This window comes from Triticum aestivum, chromosome 1B (assembly GCF_018294505.1).
Source record: "Triticum aestivum cultivar Chinese Spring chromosome 1B, IWGSC CS RefSeq v2.1, whole genome shotgun sequence".
In the NCBI taxonomy this organism is placed as follows: Eukaryota; Viridiplantae; Streptophyta; class Magnoliopsida; order Poales; family Poaceae; genus Triticum; species Triticum aestivum.
This window is the reverse complement of record NC_057795.1, coordinates 254,087,288-254,114,364: the sequence shown is the minus strand read 5'-3', so window position 1 is coordinate 254,114,364 and position 27,077 is coordinate 254,087,288.

Genomic DNA, 27,077 nt, shown 5'->3' with positions numbered 1-27,077 from the left:
AATATAAGAACGTTTTGTATAGTACACCAGTGTTCAAAACACTCTTGTATTATGGGAAGAGGGATTGATTCATTGTGTACCATTCTGCATCTTATCTCCCTCGCCCACCATTTACTAAAAAACATTAGATCTATATTTAATGTTACCAAAAATTAGAATACACAGACAATGCCAGTGCAGAAGTGTAGCCCATTGCTCTTATCAGTACATTTTGTCCTGTAACGCTTGTACTTCCAGAGATTGGTAGTTGATTATGTAGCATCAATCTGCATCTTATCTTCATTATCCTCTATCCCTTCCACTATTATCATATCTATAATTACTCTCTACAAAATGTAGAGTACAGGCAATGGTTATGAAGAAGATTCTATACTGAAATACTTTAGTTATCCTTCCCTTGACATGGAGAAGGGCATTATAAAGCCGGTGTTAACTGTTTATGTAAGTCAGTCCTTCTAAAGCCTTTATCCTCAACTGCTATTTAATTTTCATGGTCATTACTGCACATGTTTCTGCTGACAGAAGACACAAGATTTCATTCTTTTAAATAGGCGAGGACCAAACTGGATTGTGAAGACGAGCAAGGGTTGGTTGCACTTCTCAAGCACTCATTGATGAAGTATCGTTCCTTGAGGCAAGCGCACTTCAATGGAAAGCCTCTAAACGAAATTTTTGTAGAGTCTCCGGTGCTACATTTATCCAACGGTGACTGGAATAATCTTGTTACACATTGGTCTCGGCCGCAGTGTAAGGTACTGTCTATGATATCACATCACAATTTGAACTACATTTTTGCATTTGCCTTAACGTCTCACTTGTACGGAAACTGTTAGCAGAAGAACATTCATTCTCAAGGGACCACATAATCTCGCAACTATACTGCACACTGCATTGCTCTTATGAGTACCTCTTGCCATGTATGACCATACTTACTTTCATAGCTGTTTGATTATGTAGCATCACTACACAGGTTAGCCTCTTTATTGTCCATTTGGTGGACATTATAAGATCTGTATGGACTCTTACATAAATTTAGAACCAACCCAATGCTTTTGAAGAGGTTTAGCTCTGCAGTCCTCTTGTAAGGACTGAACGTCGTCTATCACTTTACTTACATTAATAGCTACTCCCTCCGTCACATAATATAAGAACGTTTTTTACAGTACACCAGTGTTCAAAACACTCTTGTATTATGGGAAGAGGGTTTGATTCATTGTGTACCATTCTGCATCTTATCTCCCTCACACACCATTTACTAAAAAAGATCATATCTATATTTAATGTTACCAAAAATTAGAATACACAGACAATGCCAGTGCAGAAGTGTAGCACATTGCTCTTGTTAGTACATTTTGTCCTGTAACGCTTGTACTTCCAGAGATTGGTAGTTGATTATGTAGCATCAATCTGCATCTTATCTTCATTATCCTCTATCCCTTCCAGTATTATCATATATATAATTACTCTCCACAAAATGTAGAGTACAGGCAATGCTTATGAAGAAGATTCTATGTTGAAATACTTTAGTTATCCTTCCCTTGACATGGAGAAGGGCATTATAAAGCCAGTGTTAACTATTAATGTAAGTCAGTCCTTCTAAATCCTTTATCCTCAACTGTTGTTTAATTTTCTCATACTCCCTATCGTTTACTGCTGTTTAGTTTGTTGTTTCTATCAAAATGCATGTTTGCAAGAACCGTAAGTTCTAAGTTTTACTTGTAAAACCAAATTCCTTATTCATACCATGCACATTACTCAATACTCCCTATATGTATGCTTGTTTTTGTGGATCTATAATCTAGTGTGTAGTGAAGCAACCCATGTTTGCAACTTGTCATCTCCTGTTTTATCTTACTGATGTGGCTGATGATATGAACAACATGCCATGCACATTAACCAAAATAGATACAATGATTTTATTTGCCCTTCATCTATGCTTGTTATGTTGACATTGTAATCCAGTAGTGTGGTGAAGCTCCCCACATTATGAACAATGTCAAATTATGCTATTGATATTTTGAACTTACTCTTTATTTTCGAATTTGAAATTGGATGGAATTGACAGCACAGTTATCGTCTTTGTTTATACATGTGCAAAACATGCCATCTCTCTGCTTTGTTTCAGGGTGATATGCCTGATGGCATGCACAAGTCTACGGAAGGCTGTGAGACAAACCGACCATAAATTGCAGCAAATAAGGCAAAACATCTTGAAGATAGCGAGACAACCCCAAAGTCTTGTCTTGATGCAGTGTTCAAGTTACTTCAGACTAGTAGTCAGACAAGCTCACAGAATTCGTTGTCTAAATCAGTTCGACTTCTTCAGTCCCAAGTTCTAGCAGAAAGGCATTCTGCAACTCAACTTTGACATGAAGTCCTGTCTCTAAGAAAGATTGTGGAGAACACCAATGAGAACCTCATCGCTAAACAACTACACCTAGAAGCTATGACCGACATGCTAGGCCGGTCTCACAGCCTTGCTCAGCATCTTGTGCAGCAGTTCCCGCGCAAGGCGAACCTTTCTTGAACTGTCTTGGAAGTGGTCTCGGTTCAGTATTATTTTGTTATGCTGCAATGGTGCCCAGTTTTTGTAATCTGCTTCTTCGTTGCGCTTTATGATCACTAGTGGTGAACTTCGATGCCCAGTGGATGTAATATACCATAAATCCTCTATTGTATAGTGTAGGTTTATTCTTAGTTACTATGCCGTAATTTCTTTATTGTATAGAGTAGGTTTGTTCTTAATTCCTACTAATTACTGCCATCATTCGCTATGTGAAAAAAAATCTGATGTAGTCGACCGGGCCGAAACAATCGCCACTAACGGGCCTGGTTTTTAGCGGGCCACAATTGGGCCGACCTGCATCTTTCTTGGGCCCAAATGATTGGGGCCTTCACTTTGCGCCAGGCCCACAACTTACTCCGGCCTATATTTTAGTTGGGCCTTTTGTGGACCCAACGCTTAGTTTGGCCAAGGTAGCGTTGGGCCATTAACAGGCTGAATATTGTACTGGCATGTTATGGCCCAGATGAAACCATGGGCCTTTAGGAGGCCGAAATGCATGTTGGGCCTTAATTTTCGCTAGTCATCGACGGGCCTTCAGTAGGCTGAAATGTAGACCGGGCCTTTTTGGGCCCAGTTATATCATGGGCCGTTACCAGGCCGAAACATATCTCGGGCCTTAGTTGGCCCACCGATAGCAAGGGCTTTTAAGAGGCCGAAAGCTTAGTACATGGATCAATGGGCCGAATTATTGACAGGCCGTTAACAGGCCCAAAGTCACATTGGGCTTAACTGTTGCCACCTTTATCACGTGCCGTTAGTGGGCCCGATGTCCCATCAGACCATATATGGCCCATGGGCAGCACGGGCCATTCCCAGGCCAAAAGTCACACCAGGCGGAAATGGGCCATGTCTACATCGGACCACTAATAGGTCGAAAGTCACTGGGCTGTAATTGGGCCCAAATATTCGGCGAACAATTAATGGGCCAGATCTGGCTTCGGGCCGTAAATGGGCCTTTATTAAATAGGCCGTTATTGGGCTGGCCCACTAGTACTGAGTAAGTACTACGGGCCTTTGACTGGGACGACCTTTTTAACCTATATGGGTCTCTGTTGGGCCCCGCCACGTGTCGATGTATCATAGGCATGTCTCCTCCAATGGACGGGCGACATCTGGCCCACTGACGAGCTGACAGGTGTTCCCTTCGGCCAATCAGAATTTTACACGTGGAAATTTCCCATTGGTCCTGGCTATTAACGGGTTATCGGATCCAAAAGCAGACCCGATAGCTTAACAGCGTTCCGTTACGGTGGATGCCACGTGTCGGTCACCCTTGAAGAAAGCACTTTTGTTACGCGCGATTTATCGTCATGGAAGTGGACACTTCCGTGATGATAATTTTGGTAATGTCATGGAACACTTCTACAACAACACATGTATGACTATCTTGATTCTGTCATAGAATCGTCATGGATGTACATGCATGACAAAAAACGCGACCTACTATGACAAACACGTATCATCATGTAAGTGTATTTTTTTTGTAGTGCATGGGGAGTAATTAATTCACATATAAGAAGTATAGGTGGTAAAATTTATTGAAAGTTAGCAAACACAACATTGATCACTTGAACAATTCATGAAAGAATATTGAAGGAAGAGAGATTTCACATACAAATATACTATCTTAGAAATCTTCTATGATTGTGAGCCCCATTAATTATTTCAAACTTGAGCAAATCAGTTGAAGTTGGACAAGGAAGACAACATAATGAGTTATGTTTGGGTATATTTGTATAGAAGTTATATTGTTATGGATCCTCTAACATGTGGTGCTTGCTTAGGATCTTTTGCTAGCCAAAATTTTGTACTAAGTAGAGATACTACTGGTGCATCCAAAACCCTTAAACACTGTTTCATGCCATGAGTGTCCACCATATCTACCTATGGATTGAATAAGATCCTTCAAGTAAGTTGATATCAGGGCGAAAAGAAATAAAAATTGCTCCTAAATATGTATAATCTTCTATCGTAAGGGAAAATAAGCGTTGTATGAACTTGTGATGGTAAAGAAATAAAAGCGACGGACTGCATAATAAAGTTGGCAAGCGCAATATGACGTGATGTTCCTTTGCATTAAGGATTTGCACATCCAAAATTAAAAAGCGCATGACAACCTCTGCTTTTATTTCTTTTATGCAAGAGTCAATAGTATTCCTTCTTATTTCAACCTCAATCATTCTTTTGGCAAGCATCATGTGATGGGGAAAGGTCTAAGCACATATGGCTATTCAAATATATTTGATCATGAATTATTATTGTTGACGATTATCTATATGATAAATAAGTTGGGAGGCAAAACATTAAGCCCCTATCTTTCTCTGTGTTCGACGGATGCTATTTGTGCTAAAAATAAGCTTTGAGGGTTAGCAATCATGGAAGACTATATGATAGTTGAGTATGTGGAATTCGCTAAATCAAAGCTCTTACATAGACCCTTCTTGAAAGTAAGATGAATTGCAATTGTTTGGTGATTGATAACGTAGTTTGTTAGTTTTCAAGAAACTTTATGGTCTATACTTTAACTTGTGAATAGCTTGCTACTTGATGATGAGAAGTTTTACGAGATAAGCTACTGTTATGATATATAATGATGCTAGAAAAAGTAGATGAAATTATCATTAATCAAACTTGTGCACTTGATAGCATTCACACTTCATAAATTATTTCTTTTATCATTTACCTACTTGAGGGCGAGCAGAAATTAAGCTTGGGGATGCTAATACGTCTCCGAGTAAGGGGGTTGTTACATATGGGATAAAGCGGACTTGATACTTTAATGCTATGGTTGGGTTTTACCTTAATGATCTTTAGTAGTTGCGGATGCTTGATAGAGTTCCAATCATAAGTGCATACAATCCAAGTAGAGAAAGTATGTTAGCTTATGCTTCCCCCTCATATAAAATTTCAATAACGACTACCGATCTTGTTAACAATTGGCTAGGACAATTCCGCACACCGACCCATCATTATTCCACACCCGCTATTTATATTATATAGTAATATATTCTAACTTTATGTTAACAACACTTATTTTTATATTTTAGTTCTCCATTACCATGCAAATCTATCCTCTTCATACCCACAAACTAGTTTTATTTCTCGTTTCTAGATGAAAGCAAATGCTCGGTATACGTAGAGTTGTATCGGTGGCAGATAGGAGTTGAAAGAATATTGATCTTACCATTAGCTCCTTGCGGGTTCGACACTCCATACTTATCAGATCCATCTTTGGAAATTGCTACGATGATTCCTTGCACTTGGGGAGTATCAAAGACCATGCTCACAACCCCATGTGGCACGTACTGCTTTGTGCGGATGCCCTTCAGGTTAAAGAGCACAAGATCCACTTTTGCCAGAGCAGTGCAAATTGGGTTTGACCCTTAGTTGCACAGGAATATTGAAGCTTACAAGGATGATATAGTGGTCAAAACCAAGGATAAATCAACACTTATTCAGGACTTGGAAGAGACCTTTGCAAACCTGCACAAGATCAGCTTGAAGTTGAACCCTGAGAAATGGGTGTTTGGAGTTATCTCTGGCAAGCTACTTGGCTTCTTTGTGCCTCACCGAGGGATAGAGGCCAACCCCGACAAGATCAGAGCGATCGATCAGATTCAAGTGCCCAAGAAAGTCAAGGATGTGAGGCATTTAACAAGATGTGTTGCCGCGCTGAGTAGGTTCATTTCCATGTCTACCGAGCGCGCCCTGCCGTTCTTCAAAATTCTGAAGAAGGCAGGGCGAATGTGTCAGATTACGGTTTCCGCAAACCCTTGAAAGGTTTGAACTCTAGGGAGCGTGCGGAGATTTCAACCTACCCAGCCTGCCTACTCGCAATCCTCCTAAGCCTAGCGCGTCGGGCTCAAAAAGACAAAGAGACACAACAGTTTATCCTGGTTCAGACCACCTTGCGGTGTAATACCCTATTCCAACATTTTGGTGGATTGCCTTGAAGGGCTGAGGATGAACAAGTATAGTGGATGAACTGACCTCAGGAGGTGAGGTGTTCTTGAGCTCAAGAGAGCTGGTGAGGTGGTTGGGTGAGAATGGATTCGATCCCCCTCTATGGTGGTGGCTAAGTCCTATTTATAATGGCCTTGGTCCTCTTCCCAAATGTTGGCGGGAAGGGATCCCACAACGGCCAAAGGGGACAAGTAGTACATCCTATCCTGACTAAAGTGGTCTTTGCCTACGAAAGGCCTCTGGTCATGACGCTGCCGTAGGCTCGATGATGACCTCCGTCCTGCCGTCCCAACGGTCTTGGTCTTGTTGCACCAGAAAGGAAACGTTTGGCTGATTACTCGGGACAACGCGCCTGCGGCTTGCTTCCCTTGCACCAAAGAGGAAACTGGCGCTCCGCGCTCGCTGGCGCCTGCCTGGCTGAAAGTGCAACTATCCCTGGGTGGTTTTGGTAATAATTAACAACATATAGCTCATTGAACTAATGCTATTTCATGATGAATATCTCAGGAAAGTTCAATGATTGGCATGGCATGGATTAGGAATGTGGACCCCTCAAAATGCTAAGGACGAAGGATTGGCTCAAGCTCTAAAGCTCAAGACTCTACATTTTATTTTTAGTAATCCAAGATCACATTGAGTCCATAGGAAAAGCCAATACTATTAAAATGGGATGAGGTGTTGCTTAATTGCTTGCTTGCTCAAAATGCTTTATGATATGCTCCCAAAACCCGCAACCACTTTCTCATATCCACATATGTCCCAAACCAAAAGTCAAACTCGGCCCCATCGATTTGATCCATCCGGCGCCACCGAGTTCATTTGACATAGCCACTGCCAGAAACCCTAGTCACTTCGGTCTCACCGATAGGGATCTCGTCTCACCGAGATGGGATTGCAAACTCTCTGTTTCCCTTCGTAACGTTTCGGTCTAACCGAGATGAGCGATCGGTCCCACCGAGTTTGCAATGCAAACTCTCTGTTTCCCCTTCGTAACGTTTCAGTCTCACTATCGGTGGGAAACAACACATATGGGATCACTGGAATCCCTACTACGGTTGCGGGGAGCGGGGATCGTGAGAAGAGCGGGACTAGTAGACAGCACAAAGGGGATTTACCCAGGTTCGGGCCGCAAAGATGCGTAAAACCCTACGATCCTGCTTTGGTGGATGTATTTAGCGTTCTTGAGCTCTTGAACTAGCTCTGGGTGCTGCCAGGTTCGAAAGAGCCGAATCCCTCTCCAGTGCGCCATGGGCCTCCTTTTGTAGGCGAAAGGGGCTGCCACAGTGGCAGGCAGGAGGTGGAAAGTGCTACAGCGCTGTGAGCTTATCGCTGGTATTATAGGACAAACTGCATTTAATGTGAGGCTTAGGTGTCCCTTCACTTTATCGGGGACGGTTGCGAGGCCCGTACCGTCCTTCGCCGCTCCTCCTTGCTTTGACACGCGCCCTGGCCAGCGATGCATGCGGTGCCATGTAGGCAGGCAGGCAACTGAGGTGGCGCGATGGTAGAGCCTCTACGAAGGGCTGCATGTTGCCACACAGGTGCCTGCCCAGCTGGTTGGGTCGGCAGCTGCATGCGTACGGCGGCGGAGACTTGGCTGGCGTGGGCCTGGTAGTGGCCCTGCTGGTGCGCTTGGCGAGGGCCTTGCCGGGTGGCCCGACAAGGGTCTTGCCGCGGCATGCCGTCATCCCCGGCAAGGACCTTGCCGGGGGTCTCATGGGCTTCCTCGGTAAGAACCCTGCCGAGGATTGTTGCCTTAATATCCTCATTTGATCTTAACTATTCTTTGTCTTCACAAAGATCTACATGCCACCACGGAGGTGACTCCCGAGCCCTGTCCCAATGCGTTTGCCCAGCGTTGGTGGGCTCAAAGGTGGCTTGCTCAGCTGGTGTGGGTGAGCTGCCCCGACAAGGGTATTGCCGGGGCCGCTGAGGCTGCCCCGGCAAGGGTCTTTGCCGGGGAAACCTGCTTCGTCCATCCGATCTTTGTGGCCTTGGTCCTTGTCGTTGCTTTGTTTGCCTTGTGCCTTCGGCTTCTCTCTGGCTTCCCTTTCCTGCGCTGTTATGCGTGGCCGTGGCGGGTGGCTCTAAATGCCCGTGCACAACTAATGGGGTCAAAAGGAGAGCCCCTACTTTTGTACATTGACATGAGCCCCCGGGCCTGGGCCATACATAAGCGCAGCATGTTGTTGGGCCAGGCCCAAAATGGTGCGCGGGCAGTTGGGGCAGATTTTTACGGTGGTGACTGTTCCGTCCGCTGCGCTTCCCCACGAGCCGCGTTGAACGCGCGACGTGGGGGTCGGACGCGCGCATGACGGAAGCATGTTGGCGTCATCCCGTGGTGGACAGTAAAGAGGCGGCTTGCGTGTCTCTTTGGGACGGCAGGGCCGCTGCTCATTTACTGCCCTCATTTGGGAACCGTCGCTCCACACGTCCCACTGCGCCTATCCTTTGCGCCACGTTCGCTGCATGCACGATGCAGGGTGAATGACAGGCGCACGGGATGTGGGAAGTCGTGCGCGTGCATGGGTCGATTCCCACGCGCCTTCAATGGAGAAGGGAGGGCGGTCGACGGCCCCGCTTGCTGTCACTTCAACGGGCCGGATTGGCCGAGAGGGGGAGGCCGAGCCTCGCCCTCGCCCCTTTATAAAGAGGGGAGCGGGAGGAACGGTGCCTCTCAACCCTTCGCCATCCGCCTCTCCCCATTCCTGCTTCCTCCTTTCTTCTGCCATGGTGAGGGGGCGTGGCGACGCTTCATCGGTGGCGGCGAGGGTCTTAGCTCGACAATGCATTGCTCCTCCCCCAGAGCTTGTGGTGGAGGAGCCGCCTCTTAGAGGGGGAGGGGGCGAGGTCGAGGCCACCGTGGTGCTCGAGGGAGAGGAGGACGGGGCGGCAGATCGGCTTCGCCTCCGCCAGCGGCCCCTCCTCCGGTGGACGGCCACGTCAGGGACAACCCTTGCGAGTTCTTCATCAGGCTGCGCCAGCCGCCGCGCCGTCTTCTTCACCTCCCGACTCTGTTTGCGCCGGAGATGGAGCTGGATCCACTGCAGGCATTGCGGCTGCATATGAGGGGTTGTGGGAACAGCGACATATGGGCTGATGTCGAGTTCCCCGCCCCTCACATCATGTACCTCCGTCGAGGGTGGAAGACCTTCGCCCGCGTCCATAGCTTGACGGAGGGGCTCACTCTCCATTTTAAATTAGTGGAGGGTGGCATCCTCTCTGTCAAGATCTTCGGGCACTTCGGTACTCACGTAAGGTGCTGCATGGAGAGCTCCTCCGACGATGAAGATTCCTCCTCGAGCGAGGGTGACGAGGAGGACAGCGGCAGCGATGACAAGGGTAGCAGGCGGCAGGATGACGGGTCCGACTAGGTGTCGGGCGCTGCTCCGGGTGGCACCGGCGACCCCATCATCCGTGTCGCCGGCTCCTTGAACTTCTCGGGGTAGCCTCCTTGGGCGGATGGCGTGGGGAGGATGTGGAAGAGGAAGAGAGCGGGTGGCAAGGCGTCAAGTCGGAGTACGCAGGCACCGACGCCTTCGTAGCGTATTGACAGTCCTGTCGCCTCGTCTTCCATCTCTTCTACCATCGTCATCATCACCAACCTCCCTTTGGGGTGGCCACCGGGATGTTCTCCTGGTGCCTTCTGCTGCTCGTGCTTCGCCTAGGCGCCTCTTTTCCCCTTTTGCCTTCTTGCTCCATTTCCCGAGGAGAGGGACAAGAAAGGGATTACGGACACCTTATCTCTTTTTAGTCCTGTAAGCCTTCGGGCCTTTGTTGAATTTAGAACTTGTAATCCCCCTGTTCATGTTTTTCATTCCATATGAACTGTACCTATACGGGATGTTTTTAATGAAAAAGGGATGTTTGCCGGGCTTTTCATTCGCGGGTGAAACCCACGGCAAGGATTGAATCCCTGTTGCCATCTAAAGTAAACATTTTCCGCCCGGCAACAGGCCTCGCCGTTCCCCCATCTCTCTCGACCTTTCTCACGTTCTTTGCGGAGGCAAGGATGAGATGAGTTTGGGCTCCACGTTCTCTCCCCTTGCTGCTGCGACTACGACCAACTTCGAACCCAAGAGATAATCCTTGGGTTCAGAAAGAGGGGAGCACGGTAGCTTGGATACAAAACGTGCTTCCACATACCCCAGTTCATAACGAAATGCATGATAGAGGATAAAAGGCTTATCTGGATCTGCAGCCCCCAGCAACCTTGGCTTGCCGTGGACGGATCCTTGTATTTGCAGCCCCCGGCAACCTTGGCTTACCGGGGTCGGGGCACCGGTCCGTTCCTCTCTTCCAGACAGCTCGGCAAAAATACTTACGTGTCCTGCGAACCAAGAAGGACAGGGATGAAACAAAGAGATGCACACTCGACCTCTAAGCTAGGGGTTAGCCGCTGCCAAGCACTATCAACCCTAACCGAGGAGGAGACTCGACCTAGCATGCATGCTATAACTTAGGGCACCAGCGCTTTGTTTTATTAGTGCTCAGGGTCTGCGCCTGGCTTTGTACAAAGGGTTACATGCATTGCCGGCAAGGCTTGTACAAAAGGGTGGCTTGCCTGGAGGCTCAGCAGCCGCGCCTTATGGGTAAAACTTGCGAAGATGCTCGATGTTCCAGGAGTTACTAACTGGAACGGCATCTTCGATCTCCAAGTGGACTGCGCCGGGCCTGGTGACTCATGTTACCCGATAAGGGCCTTCCCACTTTGGCGTCAACTTGTTGGAATTCTTGGCCGACTGAACATGCCGAAGAACAAGGTCTCCTTCCTCAACGCTACGGGTATGGACCTTGCGGATATGGTAGCGGCGCAAGGATTGCTGGTAGCATGCTGCTCATAGCGCCCGGAGACGATCTTCCTCAAGGAGCGTTGCGTCATCTTGCCGCAATCGCTCTTGCTCAAGCTCATCATAAGAGAGCACTTGAGGTGACCCGTACATGAGTTCCGTGGGGAGAACTGCTTCTGCCCCGTAGACCAGGGCAAAGGGTGTCTGGCTGGTGGCTCGATTTGGCGTTGTTCTGATCGACCAAAGAACCGCCGGCAACTCATCAATCCAGCGTCTTCCACTTTTGCGCAGCCTGTCAAAAGTTTTCATTCTTAAGCCTTGCGGGACTTCAGCATTTGCTCTCTCCACTTGGCCGTTGCTCCGTGGATGTGCCACGGAGGCAAAACAGACCCTGCTGCCGAGATCCTCATTGTATTGCATGAAGGCGTGGCTTGTGAACTGTGTGCCATTGTCGGTGATGATCCTGTTGGGTATCCCAAAACGGCACACTAGTCCCTTGAAGAACTTGATGGCTGACTGCGTCGTCACCTTCCTCACTGCTTCCACTTCTGGCCACTTTGTGAACTTGTCGATTGCGACGTACAAGTACTCAAAGCCCCCGACGGCACGGGGGAAGGGGCCTAATATGTTAAGCCCCCAAACTGAGAAGGGCCAGGAGAGAGGGATAGTTTGAAGGGCTTGAGCTGGTTGATGAAGCTTCTTCAAATGGAACTGGCACGCTTCACACTTGGTTACTAGTGCCGTCGCATCCTGGAGGGCGGTGGGCTAGAAGAAACCTTGCCGGAAAGCCTTGCCGGCAAGGGCCCTCGACCCTATCTGGGAGCCACATATGACCCCATGTATCTTTGCTAATAGCTTTAGTCCTTCTTCCTGGGAGATGCACTTCAATTTCACCCCATTCGGTCTTTTTCTGTACAATACGTTATCAATGAATTGGTACAGAGAAGACCGGCGGGCTACTCTTTCCGCCTCTTCCTGCTCCTCAGGAAGCTCTCCTTTTTGAAGGAATCGAACGGTGTGTTGTGCCCATGCCGGAGCGTGTGGCTCGATGACAGGGACCAAAGGCATCTCTTTTGCCACGGGAGTGGCCGTCTCCACGGCCATGACCTAAGGTCCTACCGGAGTCGGTTGTCCCGCGGCGGGATCGGCATCCACGGCAACATCTTCGCTGGCGGCTCCGGGGAGCTCGGTGGGGAAGTACTTGCCGGAGCCTAGCTTCCTCCGCTTGTTCTGCCCGGTCGACGGCTCAACGGATGGTTGAGTTAACTGAAGCACAAAAGTACTTGGTTCCACAGGTAGCTTGAGGGCAGCGCGCTTTGACAGGTAGTCGGCAATGTCTTTCTCCGTCCGAGGGACATGCTCCGCTTGTATACTGTCAAAGCGCTCCTCCAGTTTCCTCACCTCATCTACGTAAGCTTCCATCAACAGGCTTTGATAATCTTTGTTGACCTGCCTGACGACGAGTTGCGAGTCGCCCCTGACGATGAGCTTTTTAACTCCGAGGTCCGCCGCGATCCTGAGACCGGCAAGCAAACCCTCGTACTCGGCGGTGTTGTTGGTTGACATCTCCCGGGGAAAGTGCATTTGGATGACGTACTTGAGGTGCTCTCCGGTGGGTGCGACAAGCAGCACACCAGCACTAGCGCCTTGCAGTGAAAAGGCCTCATCAAAGTACATGATCCAGTTGCTGCTTGTTTCCTCGTCGGGGAGAGTAGTCTCCTGTACCTCTTCGTCAGGCGTCGAGGTCCATTTTGCCACAAACTCCGCCAAGACTCTGCTCTGGATCGTCGAGGTACTTTCAAACTTTAGACCAAAACTTGACAGCTCCAGGGCCCATTCTACGATCCTTCCTGTTGCATCTGGGTTATGCAGTATCCGTTGCAATGGAAGGCGGGTAACCACGATGATCTCGTGTGCTTGGAAGTAGTGGCGCAGCTTCCTCGAGGCCATAAGGAGGCCGAAGAGCAATTTTTGCACACCTGAATACCTCGACCTAGCTCCCTGCAAGAGGGAGCTGACGAAGTAAACCGGGTGCTGCACCATCTTCTTCTTTTGCGCCACTTCACCTGGCCATGCGGGTCCTGTCATACTGGCGCCAGTCTTGCCGGGACCGGGCCCTGCCGGGGACTCAGTCTTGCCGGGACCGAGCCCTGTCGGGGAGGGTTCTACCCCGCCAACCATTGACTCTACCGCTGCTACTGTCTCCTTGTCGACCTCTCTCTGCACCACCAATGTGGCGCTAACCACTTGGTTTGTTGCCGCTAGATATAGCAGCAACGGTTCTTGTGGCTTGGGCGCAATCAGCACCTGGGCAGAGGAGAGGTACTTCTTCAAGTCTTGCAACGCCGCTCGGCCTCTGGGGTCCACTCCACTGGGCCCGTCTTCTTTAAGATCTTGAAAAAGGGGAGGGCATGCTCCGCGGATTTGGAGATGAATCTGCTCATGGCGGCAATGCAGCCAATGAGCCGACGCACATCCTTGATCTGTTTGGGCGCCTCAATCTGCTTGATGACCCTAATCTTGTCTGGGTTTGCCTCAATCCCGCGCTGCGACACAAAGAACCCGAGAAGCTTGCCGGACGGGACACCGAAGACACACTTCTCAGGGTTCAATTTGAGGTTGATCTTGCGCAGGTTTCCGAATCTTTCCTCCAGATCTTGCATAAGTGTTGCCTTGTCCTTGGTTTTGACCACTATATCATCCATATAAGCTTCCATATTTCTATGTAGCTGGGGTTCGAAACCAATTTGGACCGCTCTTGCAAAGGTTGAGCCAGCACTCTTCAACCCGAAAGGCATATGTAAAAAGCAGTACGTACCACATGGGGTGATGAATGCTGTCTTTTCCTCGTCCTATTTCGTCATGAAGATCTGGTGGTACCCTGAGTAGGCGTCAAGGAATGATAACAGGTCACACCCAGCCATGGAGTCAACAATCTGGTCGATGCGCGGCAACAGGAAGGGATCCTTTGGATAGGCCTTATTGATGTCGGTGTAATCAATACACAACCTCCACTTCCCATTTGCCTTGCACACTACTACCGGATTGGCCAACCACGTCGGATGGAGTACTCCTCTCACCAAGCCCGCCGCCTCTAGCTTTCTGATTTCTTCCGTGATGAACTCCTGTCTCTCCAGAGCTTGTTTCCTGACCTTCTGCTTGATGGGCCGCGCATGAGGACAGACAGCAAGGTGGTGCTCAATCACCTCCCTGGGAACGCTGGGGATGTCGGAGGCTTGCCATGCAAACACATCGACATTCGCCTGCAGGAAGGTGATGAGCTCGCTTTCCTATTTGCCGTCGAGGGTGGAGCTTATGGTAAAAGCTCCCCCCGTGCCGTCCTCCTTGACGGGCACCTTCTTGGTCGCTGGTGGTGTGGCTCTGGACTTCTTGCTCTTGCCGGTGGAGCTCTCTGGAACGTCCTCAACGGGAGCGCAACACCCCTAAGAGGTGCGCTTGCCGGAGTGGGTGCGAGGGGTCTCGCCGGTCTTCTTCCCCCTCGGGGCTCCGTTGGTAGGAGCAGGTGCCTTAGTGGCAGCTGCTGCAACTGCTTCTCGGTATAGTTGGTCGGTGCAGATCAGCGCATCTTTCTTGTCGGAGGGGACGGTGATGATGTTCATTGGCCCGGGCATCTTCAGCATGTTGTAGGCGTAGTGTGAAGCCGCGATGAACTTGGCTAGTGCCGGGCGGCCGAGGATCCCGTTGTAAGGCAAGGGGATCTCGGCTACATCAAAAACAATCCTTTCCGTCCTGTGGTTCAGCTCGCCTCCAAATGTCACGGGCAGCGTGACCTTTCCCTTTGGCTGGCTCCTCCCCGGGTTAACCCCTTGGAACGTGCCCGTTTCCCCGAGGTCTCCATCAGGGATGTGCATCCTTTTGACCACAACAAGTGAGATCAAGTTTAGGCCGGCCCCGCCATCAACCAACATCTTTGTCACCTTGAGGTTGCGGATTGTTGGTGATGGGCGTGCTGGATGATACATCTCCAACGTATCTATATTTTTTGATTGTTCCATGCTATTATATTACCTCTTTTGGATATTTATGGGCTTTATTTTACACATTTATATCATTTTTGGGACTAATCTACTAACCGGAGGCCCATCCCATATTGCTGTTTTTTTTGCCTATTTCAGTATTTTGAAGAAAAAGAATATCAAACGAACTCCAAACAGAATGAAACCTTCGGGAGCGTGATTTTTGGAACAAACGTGATCCGGAGAGCTTGGAGTGCAAGTCAAGAAGCTTCTAAGGGCCCCACGAGATAGGGGTCCGCTCCCCCCTGTAGGGTGCGCCCCCTGTCTCGTGGGCCCCTCAGGCGGCCACCGACGTACTTCTTCCTCCTATATATACCTACGTACCCCGAAAACAACCAGGAGCACCACGAAACACAATTTCCACCGTCGTAACCTTCTGTATTCGCGAGATATCATCTTGGAGCCTTCGCCGGCACTCTGCCAGAGGGGGAATCAACCACGAAGGGCTTCTACATCAACATCCTTGCCCCTCCGATGACTTGTGAGTAGTTTACCACAGACCTACAGGTCCATAGTTATTAGCTAGATGGCTTCTTCTCTCTTTTTGGATCTCAATACAATGTTCTCCCCCTCTCTTGTGGAGATCTATTTGATGTAAACTCTTTTTGCGGTGTGTTTGTCGAGATCCGATGAATTGTGGGTTTATGATCAAGTTTATCTATGAATAATATTTGAATCTTCTCTGAATTCTTTTATGTATGATTGAGTTATCTTTGCAAGTCTCTTCGAATTATCAGTTTGGTTTGGCCTACTAGATTGGTCTTTCTTGCCATTGGAGAAGTTCTTAGCTTTGGGTTCAATCTTGCGGTGTCCTTACCCAGTGACAGAAAGGGGTCGGTCTACTTGTTATGGACGTGATACCTATATACATGATCATGCCTAGATAATCTCATAACTATGCGCTTTTCTATCAATTTCTCGACAGTAATTTGTTCACCCACCGTAATACTTATGCTATTTTGAGAGAAGCCTCTAGTGAAACCTATGACCCCCTGGTCTATCTCTTATCATATTTGCTTTCAATCTACCTTTATTTGCATCTATATTATAAAATACCAAAAATATATTTATCTTATCATACTATCTTTATTAGATCTCACTTTCACAAGTGGTCGTGAAGGGATTGACAACCCCTTTATTGCGTTGGTTGCGAGTTCTCAGTTTGTTTGTGTAGGTGCGTGGGACTTTTGAGAAACCTCCTACTGGATTGATACCTTGGTTCTCAAAACTGAGGGAAATACTTACGCTACACTTTGCTGCATCACCCTCTCCTCTTCGAGGAAAACCAACACAAGCTCAAGACGTAGCAAGAAGGATTTCTGGCGCCGTTGCCGGGGAGGTCTTCGCTGAAGTCAAGACATACCAAGTACCCATCACAAACCCATCTCCCTCCCATTTACATTATCTGCCATTTGCTTCTCGTTTTCCTCTCCCCAACTTCACCCTTGCCGTTTTATTCGCCCTCTCTTTCCCAATCTCCTCCTCTCTTTTTTGCTTGCCGTTTTTCTGTTTGCTGGTGTGTTGGATTACTTGTTGCCATGGTGCAAGATAATACCAAATTGTGTGATTTCTCGAATACCAATAGTAATGATTTCCTTAGTACTCCAGTTGCTCCTCTTAATGATGTTGACCCTTGGGAAATCAATACCGCTTTGCTGAATCTTGTTATGAAAGATCAATTCGCCGGCCTTCCTAGTGAAGATGCCGCTACTCATCTAAACAATTTTGTTGATTTGTGTGATATGCAAAAGAAGAAAGATACAGATAACAATATTGTCAAATTGAAGTTATTCCCGTTTTCACTCAGAGATCATGCTAAAGTTTGGTTTTCGTCTTTGCCTAAAAATAGTATTGATTCTTGGAACAAGTGCAAAGATGCTTTTATCTCTAAGTATTTTCCTCCCGCTAAGATCATCACTCTTAGGAACAATATTATGAATTTTAAACAACTTGATCATGAGCATGTTGCCCAACCTTGGGAAAGAATGAAATTGAAGCTTCACAATTGCTGTCACGCCCAATATGCGACCCTATCCAAAAGGAACTCGAAGGTCCCACCAAGGATAGACCCGCATATTGAAACGCTTTTGCAAGGTGGATATCATTACTTCAACATTACATAATATATGGGGATACATACAAGAGGCATACAATGCCACACGAGTACAACATCACAATACATAATAGCATCATCCGACTACGGATGAAACACAAACAGAAACTCAAACAACATCCACCCTGCTAGCCCAGGCTGCCGACCTGGAACCTATCCCCTGATCGAAGAAGCAGAAGAAGAACTCAACGCAAAGGAAGCATCGCTCTCGCGTCATGATCATCGCATAACCTGTACCTGCAACTGTTGTTGTAGTAATCTGTGAGCCACAAGGACTCAGCAATCCCATTACCATGGGTATCAAGACTAGCAACGCTTAAAGGGAAAGGAAGAGGTAAAGTGGTGAGGCTGCAACAGCAACTAAGCATATATGGTGGCTAACATACGCAAATAAGAGCGAGAAAAGAGCAAGCGGAACGGTCGTCAACTAGTAATGATCAAGAAGTGATCCTGAACTCCTACTTACGTCAAACATAACCCAGAAACCGTGTTCACTTCCAGGACTCCGCCGAAAAGAGACCATCACGGCTACACACACGGTTGATGTGTTTTAATTCGGATCTGGTGTAAAGTTATCTACAACCGGACATTAACAAATTCCCATCTGCCTATAACCACAGGCATGGCTTTTGAAAGATTATACCCTGCAGGGGTGTCCCAACTTAGCCCATGACAAGCTCTCGCGATCAACGAAGGAATAGACCTTCTCCCAGGAAGACCCGATCAGACTCGGAATCCTGGTTTACAAGACATTTCGACAATGGTAAAACAAGACCAGCAAGACCGCTCGATGCGCCGACAATCCCGATAGGAGCTGCACATATCTCGTTCTCAGGGCAACACCGGATGAACACTACGTACAACTAAAACCAACCCTCAAGTTTCCCCAAGGTGGCGCTGCAAGTGGCTCTGGTTCGGACCAACACTTAGACAAGCACTGGCCCGGGGGGGCTGAATAAAGATGACCCTTGGGTTAATTACTCCCAAGGGAAATATAGGTGATGGTGAGGCAAATGGTAAAACCAAGGTTGGGCCTTGCTGGAGGAGTTTTATTCAAAGCGAACCGTCGAGGGGGTCCCATAAATCACCCGACCGCGTAAGGAACGCAAAATCCGGGAACATAACACCGGTATGACGGAAACTAGGGCGGCAAGAGTGGAACAAAACACCAGGAATAAGGCCGAGCCTTCCACCCTTTACCAAATATATAGATACATTAATAATATAAGAGATATTGTGATATCCCAACCAAAATCCTGTCCACCATGGAGAAATCTTCAACTTCACCTGCAACTAGCAACACTATAAGAGGGCTGAGCAAAGCGGTAACATAGCCAAGCAACGGTTTGCTAGGAAGGGTGTCAAAGGTCAGAGGTTCATGGCAATTTGGGAGGCTTGATGAGCAAAAGATAGGTAGCACAGCATAGCGATAGAACGAAGCAACTAGCATAGCAATGATAGTAGTGAGATCCAGGGTAGCGGTCATCTTGCCTGGAATCCCGCAAGGAAGAAGAACGAGTCCATGACGAAGACGAACAGACGTAGTCGAACGAATCCTCACAATCGCAACATTACCGGAACTAAGAAGCAACACCGGAAAGAAATAAACAACATGGTAAATGCACAAGCATAAACATGGCATGATGCACAAACAAGTATGATGCATGTCCGGTTTAACGAGGCATGGCATGGCAAAGTGCAACAAGCAATACTACAAGTTAATTGGAGCTCAATATGCAACGAGTTGCATATTGACGAAACACCACATCTGAGTTATTTAGTTCGCTCTCATTTAGGTACACAACCATGTTAAATGTTGTTAAACATGGCAAGGGTGAAGCATATGAAAATTACCTATCTAGGCAAGTTTAAATGAGGCCGGAAGTAACAAACAACAATTCCGGAAAATCCTCATGTCCATATTCTAGATTTGGTACTGTTCTGCCCTAAACACAATTTTAAGGTTGTTAAACAGGAAAATAAAGTGGACCATGTTAAACTAGGCATTTTTCCACCCTATTTACATATAAAGTTTATTAAAATCAGAGCTACGGTTAATTAGTTACGAAATAAATCATTTTAACATGGCATTATGCAAAATAAACACAAACAACATGTTAAACATTTTTAACATAGATGAAAGTGGCATATTATTAATCTACACAATTTTCTGAGCATTTTACATATATAAATTATTTTAATCCGATGCACAGTTTGTGAGATATTAAATGCATGAATATCAGGGGGTTTTCTGTAAAACTGTTAATCCTCGGATAAATAGACAAATTCGCAGAACAGAAAAAAAACTACTCTGGGCCGAATCTGGCTAGGCTAGCAGTGTACAGGAGAGGGGCGCTGGAGGGGGCTGCTCACCCTAGGCCTTGGGCCGGTTCGGATCTGGAGGAGGCCGGCATGGGGCTGCTGGGGTGCGGCCTCACCCATGGGCTATGGCCCGGTTCGGTGCAGGAGGAAGCTGGGCCGCAGGGGCTGCTGCTGGTTTTGGACGCGGACGGCGCACACGCGCGGTCAACAGGGGCGACCGGATCGAGCACTGCTTGATGCAGAGACGGGAAGCAGAGGAATCGCCTAAGGCGGCGGCTGCGGGACTCCGGGACGGCGCGGCGGCAGATCTGGGCGATGGCAGGAGGTGGCTCCCGTGCGTTCTGTCGGAGGGAATGAGGTACCTGAAGAAAGGGACAGAGAGAGTTCAGAGCGGGAGAGAGGGAGAGACAGAGAAAAGAGAGAAGGTGGAGGCGGGGGAAAAAGGAGAGGGCGGCGAGGGGCTCTGGCCTGGGGTTGCCGGCAACGACGAGGCCGGTCGTCGGAGGCGCGAAGGCGAGGCCATGCTTGCAAGGGCGGCAGGGCAAGCCCTAGCTTGAGGCATCCATGGCTGCAGGAGGGGCGCGCTGGAGGAGTTCAGGTCGGAGGCGGCCATGGCGTTCCCTGATTCAGCAAAAGAGAGAGAGAGAGCCAGCTTAGCAGAGGGAGGAACCAGAGAAGGGAGAGAAAGGAACCAGGAGGGGGCACGGCGAGCAGTTCCTGCTGGTGCTCGGCGTCGAGGTTCGTCGGGGCAGAGAAGGAGCTGCTGGTTGGTTGGATCGATGGATTGGACAGCCCTGAAAACGAGGGAGATGGTCGGGTCGGCTGGATTGGGAGGGATCCCGAGGAAAACAAAGTGGCGGCGGCGGCGATAGGATAGGGGAGGAATGGATGGGACAGGGCTGGGGTTAGACTATATATAGGTAGGGGATTAGGGTAGGAGTTATTTAGGTCCCTCCGATCGTAATCGAACGGTTCGAAAATAAATAGGCTAGGGAGTCCAAATAATAAAACGGAGATGTTTTAGGGATGTTGGGGGATGATCTGGATCCAACGGTCATGACCGTGCGGGTCGGGTTCGGGGAAGTTTCAGACATGGTTGCGAAGGGGGTTCGATGCACTGTGCAAAGAGGGATTAGATGGGTTGTGCGGAGGGGGGTTGGGCTGAGAAGAGAGAAGAGAAGGCAGCTCGGCAATAGTTTCAGAGACCGAAACGTCCGACGAATATACCGACTATATCGCGGTTATATATTTAACGGTTGGGCAGTCAAACGAACTCCGAATGCGATGAAACTTGGCAGGCGGCCTGTCTACACTATAATAAGACCGCACGACAAGTTGCATCCCATTCCGAGAACATTTTTATGCCACTTATAAAATAATATTTCGGAGGTGCCGCGAGCGCGTGCGAGTGTGGTCGGGGCTCAGAACGGACAACGGAGAGAACCGGGGAAACCCGGACGGATGCAAGTTTTATGAAAACGATGCCGATGCAATGCGCATGATGCTATGAGACGAGATGCATAACGAGAACAAAAGCAAAACAAAAGACAAAAACCCAACCACGAAGGAAATAACATATCACATCTCCGGAAAAGGCAAGAGTTGGAGTTACGAATATGGAAAGTTGTATCCGGGGCGTTACAACACTCCACCACTACGAGAGGATCTCGTCCCGAGATCTAGGATGGCACCGGAGGGAAAACAGAAAGGAAGAGAAGAGGTAAAACTAAGTTGCTTCTTCGACCAATGAGTGAAACCACGAACCTTGAGAGGTTGAGCAATTAGAGATGAACGAGATTGCAAACAATCCGTTAGAAAAGAGGAACAAGGAACATTACGATAACTTGAAGGTTGCAAAGGCATGAATCAAGAGTTTAATGGACAAGATAGAATTCGAAACCACTCCGGCTAAAACAAGATGAGAGAGGAAGAATTCGGGCAGCACTCCGGTTGAACATGGAAGGAACATAATTTGAACTTGGCAAGATGAGAGGATACTTGATGAAATCAACAACACACTACCTCCGGAACTATTGAAAAAAATGGCACAAGGGGTAAGAAAGATTTCAGACAGCACTCCGGCTGTGAAGGGGGGCAAAACTTGACAAGATGAAAGAACTTGATTGAGAACACAACACTCCGGTTAAATGGATAAGCACGAAAAGAACATGATCTTCACAATCGAGATGATGAGTGAAAAGAGCAACATCACAATCTCCGGAAGAAAGAATAGAAGATAGATCATTGGAATATCAGAATGGAGAAGAAAAAGCCAACTTCTGCCAGAAATGAGCTTGGAAAGCACCCTTCCGAGAATGTTATAACAGAGTTGTTGGAAAACCAACAACGAAAAGAATAAGCTTGTAGTGGGCTTATGGAAAACATCTCAAAATTATGAGGTGACAACCGGCCACTAACGGAAACAATTGCTTGCTTGAGAACAATGAAGAGATGAAAAACCTATTTCACCGAGAAGGATATGGAGAAAGCTTGGATCATTGATAAGCACCACAAATAGCAACATTCCTTAGGGAAGGTTTTAGGTGAAATCTAACCCAAGATAACTCCAACAAAGAGATTGATTGGTCGAAAAGATATCTTGAACGAAGAGAAAATGATGGATTTAATTAACTCATTCCTGACAACTTGTGAATCATGAAGCACGAGGAGAAATTGCCAAGGATGACATAACACCATCCCAAAAGATAAGGTAGAAAAGATTGCACTTCGGAATGCAAGATGAATAATGCTTGAGCTCCTCAAAACAAAACATGTGTTAAGCACCATGTTTAATTTAGAGTATAGCTTAGCGGGTCATAACTTCGAGAGAAATCTTGAAGAACAATTGAAGATTGAAAGGAATCCTTGATGAACCACCATGTAGAGCCTCCATGAAGAACTCCGGTAATAAAAGGATGATAAAAAGAAAGAGAAGTTGAAAACACAAGGTGAAGCCTTGCGATGATTTAGATGGAGCTTCGCGACGATAATGCGGAAAACTTGGAACTCCGGAAATAAGGATGAACAACACATAGCTGAGAAATTGGTAACACGAACAAACTCCCGTAGAAAAGAATTAGACACTTGGATAAAACACGAATAAGAATTACGTTATGCTTATCCTCATCCAATTTAATGGGTGACAAATGGATTTGGCATGCAACTTATTCCTCTTGAAAAGGATTGAGAAATGACATATCGCAAACTTGAGAAGGTCTTCATGAACCGCCGGTAGGATTGAAACAACAAAAGAAACGAGTGAATTGATACGATAACGAAGGAAGAGAAATCTTGAACGAACCACCGTAAGAATTTTTAAATGAGATTAGCAAAGGCACAATTCACCGGGAAGAATTGGAAAATGAATGAAGATACTTGAAGGGATTTAGATACATGAGAACGAAGAGATCATGAACTGATTAGAGGATATTTGAACGATTCACCGGTAAGATTAGGAGAACAAAAGTTGAAGGTTGAGAATGAGTAATATTCAGAAATGATGGCATATGGACTATCAAGAAAGGAAGCGACTCCTGAAATGCATCAAATGGTTGAAAAGAATTCTCACAATCGAAAACAATTATGAGAGGATGGCATCAAGCTTGACTTCGAAGCAACTCGAATACCACAAATAAAACAAAACAAAGGATTGGCTTGCAGAATTAAGCCGGAACAAATACATATGATAGAGATTTACCCAATCCCATATCATGCATCTGTCAGAAAGATATTCTAGGAGCTACTTGAATTCCCACCTATAAACTCCCGAAACTTTCTCGTTATGCAATCTGGTGTTGGGGATACAGGGGAAGAAATATATCTCACCCAAACTAACAATCCCTACATCCAGGCTGTATCCATCCTTCAACACATAACCAAGAAACCTTCGGAAATCGTGTACCTCAACCTTCGAAAAGCATCCGTTATACGAATTATGGCAATACTCCCGAACTCCCCATTACTGGGTGACGTCGAGGTTATCTCACCAACAACTGCATAAAAGAGATTTTCGATGTCGGCAAAACTCAGGTATTCCAGAACTGCAATGATAAAATTATGACGACAACACCTCGGAGCTCAACTCCCCAGGTCAATGCCACATAATAGATAGGAGGCACCAAGAACAATGTTCTCGTCATAAGAATATCGGAACGATCCCAAGATACCCGCGTGATCCTAAAATTTTTTTAGTGAAATTTGAGGAGAGGAAAGTCAAAACATCTATGTCAAGAGTCCTCACCAGAGCGACGAAGGGGGCTGAGGAGTAAAAAGGATCCTACTCTCCGATATATATAATCCTAAGACTAAAAATAGTTTTTTTCTAGACTCAACAATGGCCAACAAACAAGGGGGCTCCTATGGTCGGTTGAGGCTCTGATACCAACTTGTCACGCCCAATATGCGACCCTATCCAAAAGGAACTCGAAGGTCCCACCAAGGATAGACCCGCATATTGAAACGCTTTTGCAAGGTGGATATCATTACATCAACATTACATAATATATGGGGATACATACAAGAGGCATACAATGCCACACAAGTACAACATCACAATACATACTAGCATCATCCGACTACGGATGAAACACAAACAAAAACTCAAACGACATCCACCCTGCTAGCCCAGGCTGCCGACCTGGAACCTATCCCCTGATCGAAGAAGCAGAAGAAGAACTCAACGCAAAGGAAGCATCGCTCTCGCGTCATGATCATCGCATAACCTGTAGCTGCAACTGTTGTTGTAGTAATCTGTGAGCCACGAGGACTCAGCAATCCCATTACCATGGGTATCAAGACTAGCAACGCTTAAAGGGAAAGGAAGGGGTAAAGTGGTGAGGCCGCAGCAGCAACTAAGCATATATGGTGGATAACATACGCAAATAAGAGCGAGAAAAGAGCAAGCGGAACGGTCATCAACTAGTAATGATCAAGAAGTGATCTTGAAATCCTACTTACGACAAACATAACCTAGAAACCATGTTCACTTCCCAGACTCTGCCGAAAAGAGACCATCACGGCTACACACATGGTTGATGTGTTTTAATTCGGATCTGGTGTCAAGTTATCTACAACCGGACATTAACAAATTCCCATCTGCCTATAACCGCAGGCACGGCTTTCGAAAGATTATACCCTGCAGGGGTGTCCCAACTTAGCCCATGACAAGCTCTCGCGATCAACGAAGGAATAGACCTTCTCCCAGGAAGACCCGATCAGACTCGGAATCTCGGTTTACAAGACATTTCGACAATGGTAAAACAAGACCAGCAAGACCGCCCGATGCACCGACAATCCCGATAGGAGCTGCACATATCTCGTTCTCAGGGCAACACCGGATGAACACTACATACAACTAAAACCAACCCTCAAGTTTCCCCGAGGTGGCGCTGCAAGTGGCTCTGGTTCGGGCCAACACTTAGACAAGCACTGGCCCGGGGGGGCTGAATAAAGATGACCCTTGGGTTAATTAATCCTAAGGGAAATATAGGTGGTGGTGAGGCAAATGGTAAAACCAAGGTTGGGCCTTGCTGGAGGAGTTTTATTCAAAGCGAACTGTCGAGGGGGTCCCATAAATCACCCGACCGTGTAATGAACGCAAAATCCGGGAACATAACACCGATATGGCGGAAACTAGGGTGACAAGAGTGGAACAAAACACCAGGCATAAGGCCGAGCCTTCCACCCTTTACCAAATATATAGATGCATTAATAATATAAGAGATATTGTGATATCCCAACCAAAATCCTGTCCACCATGGAGAAATCTTCAACTTCACCTGCAACTAGCAACGCTATAAGAGGGCTGAGCAAAGCGGTAACATAGCCAAGCAATGGTTTGCTAGGAAGGGTGTCAAAGGTCAGAGGTTCATGGCAATTTGGGAGGCTTGATGAGCAAAAGATAGGTAGCACAGCATAGCGATAGAACGAAGCAACTAGCATAGCAATGATAGTAGTGAGATCCAGGGTAGCGGTCATCTTGCCTGGAATCCCGCAAGGAAGAAGAACGAGTCCATGACGAAGATGAACGGACGTAGTCGAACGAATCCTCACAATCGCAACATTACCGGAACTAAGAAGCAACACCGGAAAGAAATAAACAACATGGTAAATGCACAAGCATAAACATGGCATGATGCACAAACAAGTATGATGCATGTCCGGTTTAACGAGGCATGGCATGGCAAAGTGCAACAAGCAATACTACAAGTTAAGTGGAGCTCAATATGCAACGAGTTGCATATTGACGAAACACCACATTTGAGTTATTTAGTTCGCTTTCGTTTAGGTACACAACCATGTTAAATGTTGTTAAACATGGCAAGGGTGAAGCATATGAAAATTACCTATCTAGGCAAGTTTAAATGAGGCCGGAAGTAACAAACAACAATTCCGGAAAATCCTCATGTCCATATTCTAGATTTGGTACTGTTCTGCCCTAAACACAATTTTAAGGTTGTTAAACAGGAAAATAAAGTGGACCATGTTAAACTAGGCATTTTCCACCACATTTACATATAAAGTTTATTAAAATCAGAGCTACGGTTAATTAGTTACGAAATAAATCATTTTAACATGGCATTATGCAAAATAAACACAAACAGCATGTTAAACATTTTTAACATAGATGAAAGTGGCATATTATTAATCTACACAATTTTCTGAGCATTTTACATATATAAATTATTTTAATCCGATGCACAGTTTGTGAGATATTAAATGCATGAATATCAGGGGGTTTTCTGTAAAACTGTTAATCCTCGGATCAATAGACAAATTCGCAGAACGGAAAAAAAAACTACTCTGGGCTGAATCTGGCTGGGCAGCCGTGTACAGGAGAGGGGCGCTGGAGGGGGCTGCTCACCCTGGGCCTGGGGCCGGTTCGGATCTGGAGGAGGCCGGAATGGGGCTGCTGGGGTGCGGCCTCACCCATGCGCTATGGCCCGGTTCGGTGGAGGAGGAAGCTGGGCCGCAGGGGCTGTTGCTAGTTTTGGACGCGGATGGCGCACACGCGCGGTCAACTGGGGCGACCGGATCGAGCACTGCTCGATGCAGAGACGGGAAGTAGAGGAATCGCCGAAGGCGGCGGCTACAGGACTCCGGGACGGCGCGGCGGCGGATCTGGGCGACGGCAGGAGGTGGCTCCCGTGCGTTCTGTCGGAGGGAATGAGGTACCTGAAGAAAGGGACAGAGAGAGTTCAGAGAGGGAGAGAGGGAGAGACAGAGAAAAGAGAGAAGGTGGAGGCGGGGGAAAAGGGAGAGGGCGGCGAGGGGCTCTGGCCTGGGGT